Source organism: Terrapene carolina, unplaced genomic scaffold (assembly GCF_002925995.2).
Source record: "Terrapene carolina triunguis isolate 2854851 unplaced genomic scaffold, T_m_triunguis-2.0 Scaffold132, whole genome shotgun sequence".
Taxonomy (NCBI): domain Eukaryota; kingdom Metazoa; phylum Chordata; order Testudines; family Emydidae; genus Terrapene; species Terrapene triunguis.
The window spans coordinates 17,227,846-17,241,923 of NW_020664483.1; positions in this window are offsets into that span (position 1 = coordinate 17,227,846).

Genomic DNA, 14,078 nt, shown 5'->3' on the forward strand with positions numbered 1-14,078 from the left:
ACAGATCCTGCAACACTGATGTGCATAGTCACTTTGAAGTGAATGGGTAGCCGTGTTAGTCTGAATCTGTAAAAAGCAACAGAGGGTCCTGTGGCACCTTTAAGACTAACAGAAGTATTGGGAGCATAAGCTTTCGTGGGTAAGAACCTCACTTCTGTTAGTCTTAAAGGTGCCACAGGACCCTCTGTTGCTTTTTGAAGTGAATGGGACTTATCATATGATCAAAGATTGGAGGATTGGACCCCAGAGCCTCATCTTTCTGTGAAAGGACCTATTGGCCTGATCTCCTATCCTGGTATCAGTGGCAATTCAAGAAAGCACATGCTAAAATCCATCCCTGTTCAGGGACAGCACTTAAACCTTGAAAGCAGGAAAATAGGATGCTACAGGAAAAGACTCCAGCATTCCTTGTCACCTTCATATCACCTAGTGCATTGTTGATAACACACTCCACAGGGCAGTTGCTGCAATTTCTGACAAATACTAAAATTCCACAACTGCATCCAACTCACTCTGTTACACAGAACCTTACCAGTGACCTCATCAAGGCGAAGGCGGAATAATTTTCCACATGAATGGACCCTGTGGCAGTCAGATGTGGCAAGCTGTTGATATAGCTGTGTTGGAGGTCACCATTTAGGTTTTTGTGAGGGTTCAAGTATGAACTACCATGCAAATTTACATTTACCAGCAGGGCTATACACAGGGCAGATCATCCCCTGTGTGGGTTTGTGGCCCACATGGCACCATACATTCTGTGAGTCCTCTTCATTCTTCCAGAGGAGTAGTTTGCCCCACCTCCATGCCGGAGAATGGGCAAGCAGTTCACACTAAAGAACATCTAAGGAGATCTGCAAGAGTCCATAGTCATCTACTTGCAGGCCACGTGCCTCAGTATTGCCCGCCTTCTGGGCAGCATCAGTTCCTGCAGCAGGTCCTCACTCCAGTGACTGCCTTTGGAAAATGCATTCATATCATGGAGCTGCAACTTGACTTTGGCCCTGATCCTGCACGAGATTGCACCTGGAGGACCCCTGCACCATGCAGAACCCCACTGACTTCAGTGAGACTCCACATGGGTACAGGGATCTGCAAGTGTGGAGTCATGGGATCCGGGCTTAAGAGACACTTTTGCTAGGTTAGAAGGGGAGGGGATGATACTGTGGTGACAGCACTTCCCCCTTTCACACTCTGTTCCCTCCTCATCTGCAGCCACAAGTTTTTTGTCTCTTCCACCTGTGGAAACAGTAGGGACAATTTGGCCTACAACATTTTTTTAAATATCTGCTTAGATTCTACTGGTAATGCTGTGACCCTAGAAATGTTCATGACCCCAAGGCTGAGGATGGTCACCCTATGAACACACTTGGCTCTTGCCAGTTATCACAATCAAAATATGACCCCATGCTTGGGAAATGTGTTGTTCCTGTATATACAGGCTGAATCTGTGTTTATATACAAGTAATGCATTCCCAGTTTTCATTACCTATATGAATTGTCCCAGTGAGGTCAGCTTTTGTGCTTTGACACTTGTCTTCCACCTCAGAAATAAACCAGAACACACACGCCTGCAAGAGCAGCAGTCAGGGACAGATGTGTCGGTTCGTCTTCGTCTCCCTGTAAAACGCCTCACGGGAAATCAGCTTGCAACAAGCACTTCCTGTAAGCTGACAGGATTGCTGATGTTTGGCCCATTCTGCTGCTAAAGGGAAGCCTGAAGATTAAGATACAGGCTGCTCACTCAGCCATGCCTTCTTGATAATGTTTTTGTGGCTGCTGGCTTGTATAGTTTGAGCTCACATATCTGAAAATATTCTGTAGAACTGCAAAACCACAGAACAAAAACTCACCCCATATAAGTCAGTGAGTGAAGCAGCTGGTAATTCTTAATAAAGTCACTGCTCTAGCTAAGGAAACCTAGATTGGTGTCTGCCTTTGTTTGTATTACCTAAATATGGCTGGATGATTCAGCTGCCCATATTTCAGAGCTGCTGTCTCTGGTGGGGGTGGGGTTGGTGGGGGTCTGTTCAGTGTAAGCCTGTGGAGGCCATGCAATTTGTATCTGACCTCACATGCAGGTCTCCCTCTCTAAAGGGATTCTTCCAAGTGTATCTCCCTAGTGTGTGTGTCCTAGAGGGAGGAGCAATAGTGGCAGTGTACATGCTACCCCACCACACCCAGATTTCCTGTCCTAGGTTTTAGCTAACCTGGTGGTGCTGTGAGTGACTTCAATACCCTTGTAGTTTAATACAGGATCTCATGGCCTTCATGACAACCATGGGATAAGCCAAGGTGATTACTAGCTCAACACTTACAAATGAGAATGGTCTGGACCTCATTTTTGGAATGGGATTGGAAAGAGCAAGAAGTATATCCTTGCCATGACCAAAATGGTTCTCTCTGAGGACAGGCCTCCCCTTTCATTCCTTTGGAACTCAGGGGTACAGTGGAGAGTAGACCTATTTCTCTGGTAGGTACTCTACAATGGATGGATCCACTTGGGTTTCCAGTGTTCTCTATGGGCCAGATTTTCAAATATATTTAGGCACCTAAAGAGGAGACTTAGGTGCCCAACCTGGTTAATGCTTTTCAACATCCCACTAGACACCAATCTGCATCTTTTGGCACATGAAAATCTGGCCCTATTGAAGTTGATGTTGGCTGTTGAAAGGGGATCTGTCACACACATGGTTTTGTTCTCTCCTCTCAGCTGGAGGAGCTGTGTAATCACTTACTAGTCCCAACTGCTCTCTCAGCTGGGGCTCTGAAAGGGTCTGTTCTGGCACAATACACAGGAGACAGTAAGAGAAATTGGGCTATAATGCCATTAACATGTAGAACACGCAGCTCCGCTAGAGAATACTTAATGGATAGGGTGACTATGCTTCCCAAAGGGCATTTGTCCCACTTGCTCTCATCAGCTGATCAAGTTGGTAAGAACAAACAGGACAAATACCCACTTTGCCAAAAAAACAGGACGGCCGGGACAAGGCTTAAAAAGGGGACTGTCCTGACCAAAACAGGACATATGGTCACTCTATTAATGGAGCAACAAACACAGTGGAATAAATTCATCCATGGCACAACTCCCACCAGTCTTTAGAACCCATTCAGTGGAGACAAAGGCCACAAAACAAGTGTAAAATAGTTACTTCACTGCTGTAGCATTCAGCAGGTGTGCAAGAAAAGTAGTTTACACACTGAATGGGAGATAGAAGGTGTAGCAAGAAAAGCAACTAAGTAAAAGATAGAGTAGTGGAATGCCTATTTTAACTTATACCATCCTGAATAGTGCTTTTCCCCGCTTCCACTCTCTCATTGTTTGTTACATTAATTTTGCTCAACCACTGAATACTAAATCACTACAAATTATACTACCATCTCTAACTAGACTAATGCCTCAGCTTAAACAAAAACATAATAAGCAATCAGAAATAAAAGGCATATTATAAGGCTCATACAATAACATCTACCATACCAATCATCTTTCATTACATTCAGGGACATTTTATAGGGGTCTGCATTGCCCTCCAACCTTTCACCTGACCTGGAAGTGCTCACTGAATGCCTAGCACAGTCCAGTTTTAAGACAAATTTATTAACCACACATCCCTACAAATCACACATATACATAAAGGGGAACTTCTTCTTCCATGAATTAAAAAACAAAATTACACATTAAAAAAACACCTGCTTTCTTCCGCAGGAGAATGTAAACCCCAGCTGAGTGCTTCCTCTAATCCTCTATAAAGCTACCCAGGTGAGGCAGGACTTAGTTCTTATTAAGGGTTAGTTATTACTGCTCTTCTACCAAATAAAAGCTAGCTCTTTTTTCCTCTCCAACTATACTGCAACCTACAGAATAAAATTAGGTTAGTACTGTTATATAATCTATATTGTACTTTTCCTTTGAATGTTTTCTCATAATTATTGGTTTTCAGTTACATACATTTCTAAGAAATTTTTAAGACCTACTAAGAAACTCATAATGGGCTAATCCCTGAGCTTCTTGGTCAGTTTGAGTTTATTTGACTAAGAACAAAAAACAGATGAACATCAGTGGGAGTTTGCTTTAGAAAGGATCCGAGTGGTTTTTTCTCAGGGAAACTCCCACTGATGTTCATCTGAATTTATTTGACTAAAAACAGAAACTGACCAGGGAATTCAGGGTTTGGCTCCATGCATTTTGTCAAAGTAATCTTCTATCAAATCAAGATTTATATGCTACCCCTTTTTGCCTCTGCCACTACTGAAAATCATTCAACACAAAGGTCCTACTGCTAATTTTTGTTGTAGATGACTTTAAACAAAATGTCAAAATAATAATGCTATTGTCTCCTATTTACATAGGGTCCTTGCCTCCAGAAGACTTAAAAAGCACTTTATGAATTATTTCAGCCGTATGAAACTTAATGGGTTTAGCATACAGGAATCTGTGCAAATCCTTTTTTGTTTGTAACCTGAGTTTCAGATTTGAAAGAATCTCAAACCTTAAATAGAGTCTGATGTACACCCCTTTCCCAAGTTTTATTTGATTTTTTTTTTTTTTTTTTTGGTTGGGAGCTGTTGCATAACTCTTCCTCTAAAACGTCAGAAAAGCAGGTGTCCTTAACCTGAGCTTTTCTAAAGCTTGGGGCCCAGGGCTGGCCCACAACATTTTGGAACCTGAGGCGAGGAGCTCAAATGATGCCCCCATGCCCCCTTGTTTGGGCCAAAACTTTGAAAGGTCTCAATTCTGCCTTCTTCCTGTTCTACTCCTCTCATGGTGCTGGTCTGCTACCTACCCCAATAAAGGAGAACTAACAACTTAAAATGCCTTGTTCACAAATTTTAAGTAACACTTAACTTTCAAATGCCTGAACAGCAAATGTAACTTTTCTTATCTGCATAGTAAACACTGGCATTTTTATCTGTTTGAATAATCAAAGTGGTGCTTTCCGTACCTTCTTGGTTGCAAAGATTTGAACTGCTTCCTGAAGGTCCACAGTCTGGGCCAGCTCATGCTCTATTGAGATGGTTGTAAGGCGGACCAGCCTCTCCTGTGTCATTGTGGAGCGTAGAGGTGTTTTTATTAACTTCAGCTTGGAGAAGCTGCATTCTCCACTGGCAACTGTTACAGGAAGGGTTAGAAGTATGTGAAGAGCAACAAAAGCATTTGGAAAGAGGGTGGTCATCTTATTTGTGCACATATATTCCAGAACAGCCTTTGGAGTTGATCCTGCTGAAATGTATCTTGAAAGGACTTTCAGTTCATCACCTAAATCACTTGCATCGATATCGTGCATGTCAACACTGACTCTAGTGCCCTGCATTGCTGGTGTAGGTCTTCTTCAGGTATAGTGAGGAGTTTTGGAATATCATACAACATCCCAAATATACTGCTGTGTTCCTTGAGCTGCATAAAATGTTTTTCAACCGACTGTATTGCACAATCTAGCACCTGGTTAAATAATTCCACTTAGAATTGTTGTTTGGGGTCTCTTATGGGATTATCCCGTGCCTCGTAATCAAAACATCGTCTTCTTCGGTGACTCTCTTGTATTCTTGAATGGGTGGGAAAATAGCTGCAGTGTGAAGTTCCTCTGCCAACTTCTGTGCACTCTTCAGAATGTTTTGAAATCCCTCATCTGACCGGTAAGACTGTAGGTATGACTTTGCTTTGTCTGTTTGTTCCATTGCTCCAGATACATCAAGGTCAACACTTTGGAGTCTCTTGCTTACAACATTTATTTCAAACAGTATGTCATGCCACAACACTAAGCCACACAGAAATTTGAAGTTATGTATGTTTCTGGTGATTCCATTTCCCTCTGCCACTGTTCTCCCACGAACAGTTCCTGTCATAGCATTATCCTCCATAATGGCACCTATGGCATCATCTCTCTTCCCAATTTGGTGTTTGATAGGCTTTATCGCCTCCACTCGACTTTCCCATCGTGTGGCACTCAGTGGTTTCAGTGTCAGAGAGGATGTTCCCAGATGTTGCTTCAAAATTTGCCATCAATGAGTTCATGCAGAGAAAAATACATAAATGCTTTGAATTACATTAAAAAATTCAGCAGCCTCACTAGAAGCCACCAAGTTCAATGAATGAGAACTGCATGGGATAAAAAAAGCTTGAGGGTTTAACTCTTGGATCCATGTCTGCACTCCTCTGTTCTTTCCTTTCATGTTGGCACCATTATCGTAGTCCTGACCTCTCATGTCAGCTATCACAATTCCCATATCTTCCAGTTTTTTAAGAAGCACATTTGTCATACCAGCTCCTGTAGTATCATCAATATCAATAAATTCTAGAAAATGCTCTCTGATAGTCACCATTGCAGGGACATTTTCACTAGGTTCTGTTGTTACAAAACACACCATTAAAGTCATTTGTTCCGTATGGCTGATGTCAGGTGTGCAGTCCAGAATAAGAGTAATATCTTGCTGACTTCAGATCTGCCACAATCTTCTGTTTGACTTTTGTTGCCAGTAACTGTGTGATCTCATTTTGAATTGTTTTTCCAAGGTAGTGGTGTGTGTACATTTCTTGGGTGGTGACTCTTCTTAGATGCTCCTGGAGTACAGAATCAAACTCAGCCATCAGCTCCAAAATTTTAAGGAAGTTTCCATTGTTTGGCACATACAGCTGATCTGAAGTGCCACGCAGTGCTAGGTTTTGGGTAGCAAGCATTCTCACAATGGCAATGAGCCTTTTCAGAACATTTTGCAAGTAAAGAGACTCTGATGCAATCTTCTCTTGATGCTCTATGGTGGCCTTTAACCTTAGTCTCATCTCAAGCTCTTTCCACCTATGAATGCTCTCTGGTGATTTGCTGCCTTCTCATGGCATGCCAGATTTCTAGCCAGATTTTTCCAGTCCTTTGTTACTGTAGAACCCAATGTGGCTGAAACATTAGACTGGAAGAGTTTGCAACAAAAACAGTATACAGCATTCTGGGTTTTTGAGTACATAAGCCATGGCCTCTCCACTTCGTTACCATTGGGGATTTCACGCCAGTAATGTGTTGGATGGAAACTTCTATTTTCATTGTCTTTGGGGAACATGAAGTTTTTCACTTGCTGTGGCCCATGCAGTACAAGGAAGTCCCCCAGGCTACTGCTCAAGTGGGTCCACAGTCCTGGATCATCTAGACTTAAGGAACTAAACTCAGCAGCAGCTGTTTCTTGCGCCTCCACCACACTCTTCTCTGATCTACACTTTTCTTCGGGAATGTGCATGGTTACATCCATTTGAGATGGAGATATGGATGCTGCAGTAGCTGCCAGGTCACCTGCACTCTGACTAACGGGAAGATCAGGCATCTCCTCACCACTCTCATCCTCACTGGGGCCGGAAGGCTCATCGTGAACATTTGTGTCTATGTATCTCAGGAGAGCTCCTTCCTGCTTAGATAGAAAAGCTTCCTTTGCTTGCTTTTCTTTTTCTGAATGTTTTCTTCTTTCACTCATGACTGCTGTTCTGTGCCAGCTATAGTGGCTCTCAACACTCAGTTGAAGGGGACAAATAAGCAGGCTGGTAGCAGGGCCTGAGTGAGGGAAGATATCAGCATCTTAAGGGCCTAACTGGCTCCTACTACTTCAGTTGACTGCCTGTTCTCAAGTGGGTTCAGGGAAGCAGCAGGAAACAGGAAGCTCCCTGAGAAGCTGGTGTTAATCAGTCCAGGCTCATGGGGGTGCTAGAGAGATACATAAGTAGCTCCTCCTCCTCTCCCTACAGCTCCTGCTGCTTTCTGTTATTCCCTCTCACCTTTTCTCCTGCCTGCCTGTTATGTCTCTTGTGCCCTCCTTCCTCCAGCACAGCACTCCACCATCTCTGTGCATCTAGACCAGAGAGAATACATATGCACCAGCAACAGACACAAATTTCTACACTCTGGGTCCTAGTGGCGCCCCCGCATAGTCTGGCACCTGAGGCAGCCGCCTCAGTTCGCCTCATGGTAAGGGCAGCCCTGTTGAGGCTCTTTGTACCTGCCTGCAGTTTTGGCACAGACCTATCTCTGTGTAGAAGATATGAAAAAGATAAGTTATAAAACATATATTGTTAAATAAGGTAATCAATTTCTATTAGGTTTCTTACTCTTCTTTGGTTCTGTTCCCTACCTAAAGTATAGAGTGAAGAACCGTTATAATATATTAGTTTTATTAGCCAAAATAGCTCTGAATGCAAAAGAGAAGATACAGAAAGTAAAACAAAGGTTGTTAGATCGTAGTGTTCATGATGTCAGAAACTGAACTCAACGTGGGACGTTGCGAATTTCAAGAGATCATAAATCAGTGTAATTAATTCAAGGTCTTACCGTGATCTTGTTACAAAAGCCAATTTTTATCCTAGGCCAGTCTAGTCTGGACAGGTGATTTTGGTATCTGCATGGAACTATGTATCCTTAAATAGATATCCTTATCTATTTCCAATCAAGCTTGTGCCAATGGAATTATGAGAGTGTTTGGTTCAATTAACCAATTCTACAGTAGAATTAAGAAATTTAGACAAGTTACTGTATTATCAGAGGTCAGTTCAATTCAAAATCACCATGTCCAGGTGAGACTCGTAGTCTATGCATACTCATAGTCTATGCATGTATAAGTAGCAAATCTTGGCTATCACTCATTACATCCAGACATAACAGGCAGGTAAGTTATTATTTTGACTGTATTCTTGTCTGGAGTTTCATCAATGCTGTATGCTCTTAGGTAGTTGCCACTTTAACCGAAGGTTCAAATAGTGATACAATCTTTAGTTTACAAGCCAACAGAAAGCACCTTCCTCTTTTTATCTAAAGAGTGGTCTGTTCTCCTGACCACATAACCCATGTGTGATTTTCTTCTTATGCTGAATTCTTTAAAAGGCTCAGGATCTCTCAACTTCCTTGGCTGTAAGGAAGCATAAATTTCCTTTAACAAATTGTACTAGGCCTAGTTAGTGTAATGAGTTTGACACATGGCTAGAATGGGTTAAACATCCTGCAAAATAAATAACTCTCAAAAGACATGTGGGGAGATAATGTTTGTGTATTTACATATGTATGAGTAGGGTCAACAATTTGGTCAACAGCCCCTGTCTTTGCTGTATTCTGGTATCATTTAATTGAATTGTAAACACAGGCTCTCTCGGTATTCATCTTTCTTCTAAATGTACTGTGAATGGTGGAAGAACAAGCAAATGGCCTTCTGTTAATTCGTATAGCTAAGTACTGGTGATGGACCTCATTCAAAGTCCTCCTAATCACCTTCTCTCCCCACCCCACCCCCAGGAAATCCCAACTTGTCAAAGAGGACATGAAATTGTATAAAAGATCCTTGGGTCCTGATTCTGTCATCTCAGATCTGCTTAAGCTTCTTCAGGGGAAGTTTGAGTCACAAGATTGAGGTCCCAGTTATGCTGGTAAGCCCTGAATGTGATATTTGGACATTGGACTATAAACTATGAACTATTTCTGAAAGCACTCTTTGCAACCACAAAGCTCACCATCTCTGCTATGAATCTGCACCTAAATGAATTGAACTCATGTCTGTATGTATATTGATCTTTTAACCATACTCTCTCTTTCGTTTTTCAATAAATTTTAGTTTAGTTAATAAGAATTGGCTGTAGCCTGTATTTGGGTAAGATCTGAAACAGTCATTAACCTGGGAGGTAACATGTCCGATCCTTTGGGATTGGTAGAACCTGTTATGTTATATGGTGAAATAAGATCTACAGAATTTTTCATCATATTTGATGTGGGTACCTGGATGGAGGCCTGAGGCTGGATCACTTTTAGGGAACTGTGTTTGGACTTCTGAGTAACCAGTGAGGTAATAAAGAAGCTGTTTAATGCTGGCTTGGTAAATCTAGGTATTGGAATATCCATGAGCTTTATGGGGATTGTCTGCCCCATTCTTTGCAGTTCACCCTAATTGAGTGACCACACCTGGCTCCCCATTAGGGCCCCGGTCACAGTAGTGTAGTCGTGCTTGGATACACATTACCACAAGTTAATTGGGTTTCTGGATCAGAACCACATGCTTGTCAAAATTTAATTTTGACATTGGAGCGTTTAAGGGTTAAAAATCACTTACAGGGAGTGACCCATAATCAAGATCCTAACAGAAAAGGCTTGGAAGAATTGTGCTCACAGAGGGGGTTGTCTTTTAAGAAAAAGGCCCCAGAGCAGGAACTGAAAAAATCTATTAATTGCCAGTGATAAGGAAGCAGACCCAGCGAAAATGCTTGCAGTGAGAAACCAGCAGCTAGAACTTGAACAAAAGCAAAAAATAGCTGATAGGGAAGGAGAAGCTGCTGAAAGAGAGTGCCTGTGTTTTGAACATGAACAAAGAATGGCATATGTAGAAGCTAAGGCAAAAGTGGACAGACTTAAGCTCCAACTCAAGAGAATAAAGGAACAGGAACTGTATCATCCTAGAAAGCCAGCTCCTCTCAACAGCAAAGATAGGATAGAATCTATCCAGTTTGTAACAATGTTGGTATGTTGTTGGACTCTAAGCAGTTGTATGTGTTTAACTAAATTTACCCCAACACTGCCACCTTTGATGTAAATGCTTTTACTGTGAGCTCGGGTGAGGTAACCCCATAACTTGTGCAGAGAATGTAAAAATCAATTGTAAAAGCTGTTTAGGGCAAATTACAGCTTCTAACATCACTCTTGTTAAAGCAGATTTTGTCGAAGAAGAAGATTATTTACCAGATCTAAGGCCTGGTCTACACTAGGCTTTTATGTCGACTTTAGCGCTGTTATATCGAATTAACCCTGCACCCGTCCACACCAGGAAGCCATTTAGTTCGACATAAAGCTCTCTTTAAATCGATTTCTGTAATCCTCCCCAACGAGAGGAGTAGCGCTAAATTCGACATGGCCATATCGAATTAGGCTAGGTGTGGATGGAAATCGACGCTAATAGCTCCGGGAGCTATCCCACAGTGCACCACTCTGTTGACGCTCTGGACAGCAGTCCGAGCTCGGATGCTCTGACCAGCCACACCCCCGGGAAAATTTGAATTCATTTTCCTGTCTGGGCAGTTTGAATCTCAGTTCCTGTTTGGACATCGAGGTGAGCTCAGCAGCAGTGGCAACGATGCAGAGCTCTCCAGCAGAGATGGCCGTGCAATCTAATAGAAAGAGGGCCCCAGCATGGACTGATCGGGAAGTCTTGGATCTCATCGCAGTGTGGGGCGATGAGTCCGTGCTTTCAGAGCTGCGCTCCAAAAGAAGGAATGCTAAGATCTACGAGAAGATCTCCAAAGCCATGGCAGAGAGAGGCTACAGCCGGGATGCAACGCAGTGCCGCGTGAAAATCAAGGAGCTGAGACAAGGCTACCAGAAGACCAAAGAGGCAAACGGACGCTCCGGATCCCAGCCCCACAGATCCCGTTTCTACGAGGCACTGCATTCCATCCTTGCTGCGGCCGCAACCACTACCCCACCACTGACCGTGGACTCTGAGGATGTGATATTGTCCACGGCCGGTTCCTCAGCGGACGGGGAAGAGGAGGAAGGAGATGAGGAGGACGAGGCAGTCGACAGCGCTTACCAAGCTGATTTCCCCGACAGCCAGGAGCTCTTCATCACCGTTACAGAGATCCCCTACCAACCCTCCCCAGCATGTAACCTGGACACAGATTCAGGCGAAGGATCAAGCGGTAAGTGCTTTAAACATATTAACCTTTATTTTTTACAAAATTTGAATATTAATACTAAGAACAATCTGTGAATCATGATTTCTTCCCCCTGGGCGCTTAAGTAATCAGTAACAACTATTTAAAAAAAAATCAAACAGTGTCCGGTAGTGCATGATTGTGCTGCCCAAGCTGCTCCACTCTTTAGTGCCTGCTACTGCAGCTATATTAGAATCCTGTCTATATGTCCGGGGATAGAGCAGTAGTCCTCCACGGACATCTCCACAAAGCTCTGCTGCAGGTAATGGGATAGCCTGTTCATCAGGTTCCTGGGGAGAGCGGCTTTACTTGGTCCTCCGAAGTAGGAGACGTTCCCGCGCCAGGAGACAAGCAGGTACTCCGGTATCATTGCCTTGCATAGCATGGCGGCATAGGGCCCCGGTCTCTGCAGGCTTTCTCGAAGCATCCGTTGGATCTCGGTGTCCGGGATGTTCATGAGAGTTATGTCGCTCATGATGACCTGCTTTGAATTAGGTAGGGGACTGTTAGTATTGGGACTGCTTGCAACAAGTTCCTTTACAGAACTGTGACCGCTGGTTTACAGCCACGCGGTGGGGGCGGGAGAGGGGCAGCATACAGGGATCTTTCCCTGGCTCATCCGCAAGGGGGTGGGACAGGGCCAGAGTTCCTGCTTGGCCGATTGCTGGCAGCACAGACTGGCAGTGCTTTCAATGTGAAAGGAGGCCAGTGGTACTCCTACAGTTTTAAGCAGCCACAAGTCTACGGCTTACCATGTTTGCCTGCTACACAGAGTACCGTGTCCTGCCCCGCTTCCCAGATCGGCAGTGCAAAAGCCCAGGCACTGAAGGCGAGGTTCGAAAATTCGACCTTGTCCGGAGTGCGCATGTGATAGGTGTGGTTCATGGTCTTGTTCACAGAGAAAAACTATGTTCTTGATTCACAACCACATTTATCTTTCGGAGGAATTCACTGCCTTTTCCTCATTCCCACAGCCACATCTGCAACTGTCTCCCAACCCAGCTTGGCATCACACTCCCAGAGGCTAGCGCACATTAGGCGGAGAAAGAAGAAGACGCGAGAGGACATGTTCTCAGAACTAATGGGCTGCTCCTGAGCCCAGGCAGCACAGCAGAACCAGTGGAGGGAGAATTTGTCACAAATGCACCGGACACACATGGAACGTGAGGAGAGGTGGCGGCAGGAAGACCAGCAGGCGACTCAAACGCTGCTTGGACTTCTGAGGGAGCAAACGGACACGCTCCGGCGCCTTGTTGATGTTCTGCAGGAACGGAGGCAGGAGGACAGAGCCCCGCTGCAGTCTATCAGGAACCGCAGTCCCCCGCCACCAAGTCCCATACCTCCCTCTCCCAAAGTCCAAAGAAGGAGGGGTGGCAGAGTCCGTGAAAACTCTCACTCCACCCCTGCAGACTGCTCAAGCACCAGAAGGCTGTCATTCCCCAAAATTTGAAAAGTCCTTTCCTGCCCGCCTCACCCAAGCCCCCGTCCGACTTTCACCCCCCAGTTTCCTGTCTGGTTGTTAATAAAAAATATGTTTCTGTTCATTACTGTTTCAGTCGGGTTCTTTTGAGGGAGAGTCTGTCTGGAGGGGGGGAAGGGGATTGGTAATTGGACAGGACAGTCACCTTTAGCAGGGTACAGAGGCGGGGGCAGGTCCAGCATCAGGACACATACACAGTGCAGTCACTAGTGACCCTGGTCAGTCTGGGAGGTGGTTTTCATCTCCTGGGGGGGGGGGGGGGGTTTGCTCTGTGACTTTGTGGCGGGGGAGGGCAGTTATAGATCTTATGCTGCAGTCCTTATCATGGATCACAGAGCCACACAGCAGGGGATCTGTAACCCTCCTCCCCCAGGCAGAAACTCACATAGCTGACACATACACGCAGTTCTGCCCAGGAGTGATGGCAGGCTCCGTTGAAACAACCAGTGCACCACTGCGGAGCCTGTCATTCCTGGAGTTTAGAAGCATCATTTGCATCAGAACACTAAACCCGCCCCCCGCCACTGTCTGCGTCCCCGGTTTAAAACATTCCCGCGAAAACAGTAATAAAGACAACGGTGTTCATTGACAAAATAGAACTGATTTTATTTTTTGGGAAGGGGGTGAAGGGGGTATGTAACTGGAGGTTCAGCTTCTGTGTCCACAAACTTAACAGTCACTGGTTACCCTGCTCAGTCTGGAACCTTGCTTTCAAAGCCTCCCGGATGCACTCCACCACCATTCTGCACTTGCTCAGACGGTAGTTGAACAGTTCTTTTTCTGTGTCCAGGGCGCCAGTATAGGGCTTCATGAGCCAGGGCATTAGCGGGTAGGCTGGGTCCCCGAGGATCACTGTAGGCATCTGCACATCCCCAAGAGTTGTTTTGGGGTCCGGGAAGTAAATACTTTCCTGCAGCCGTGTAAACAGACCAGAGTTCC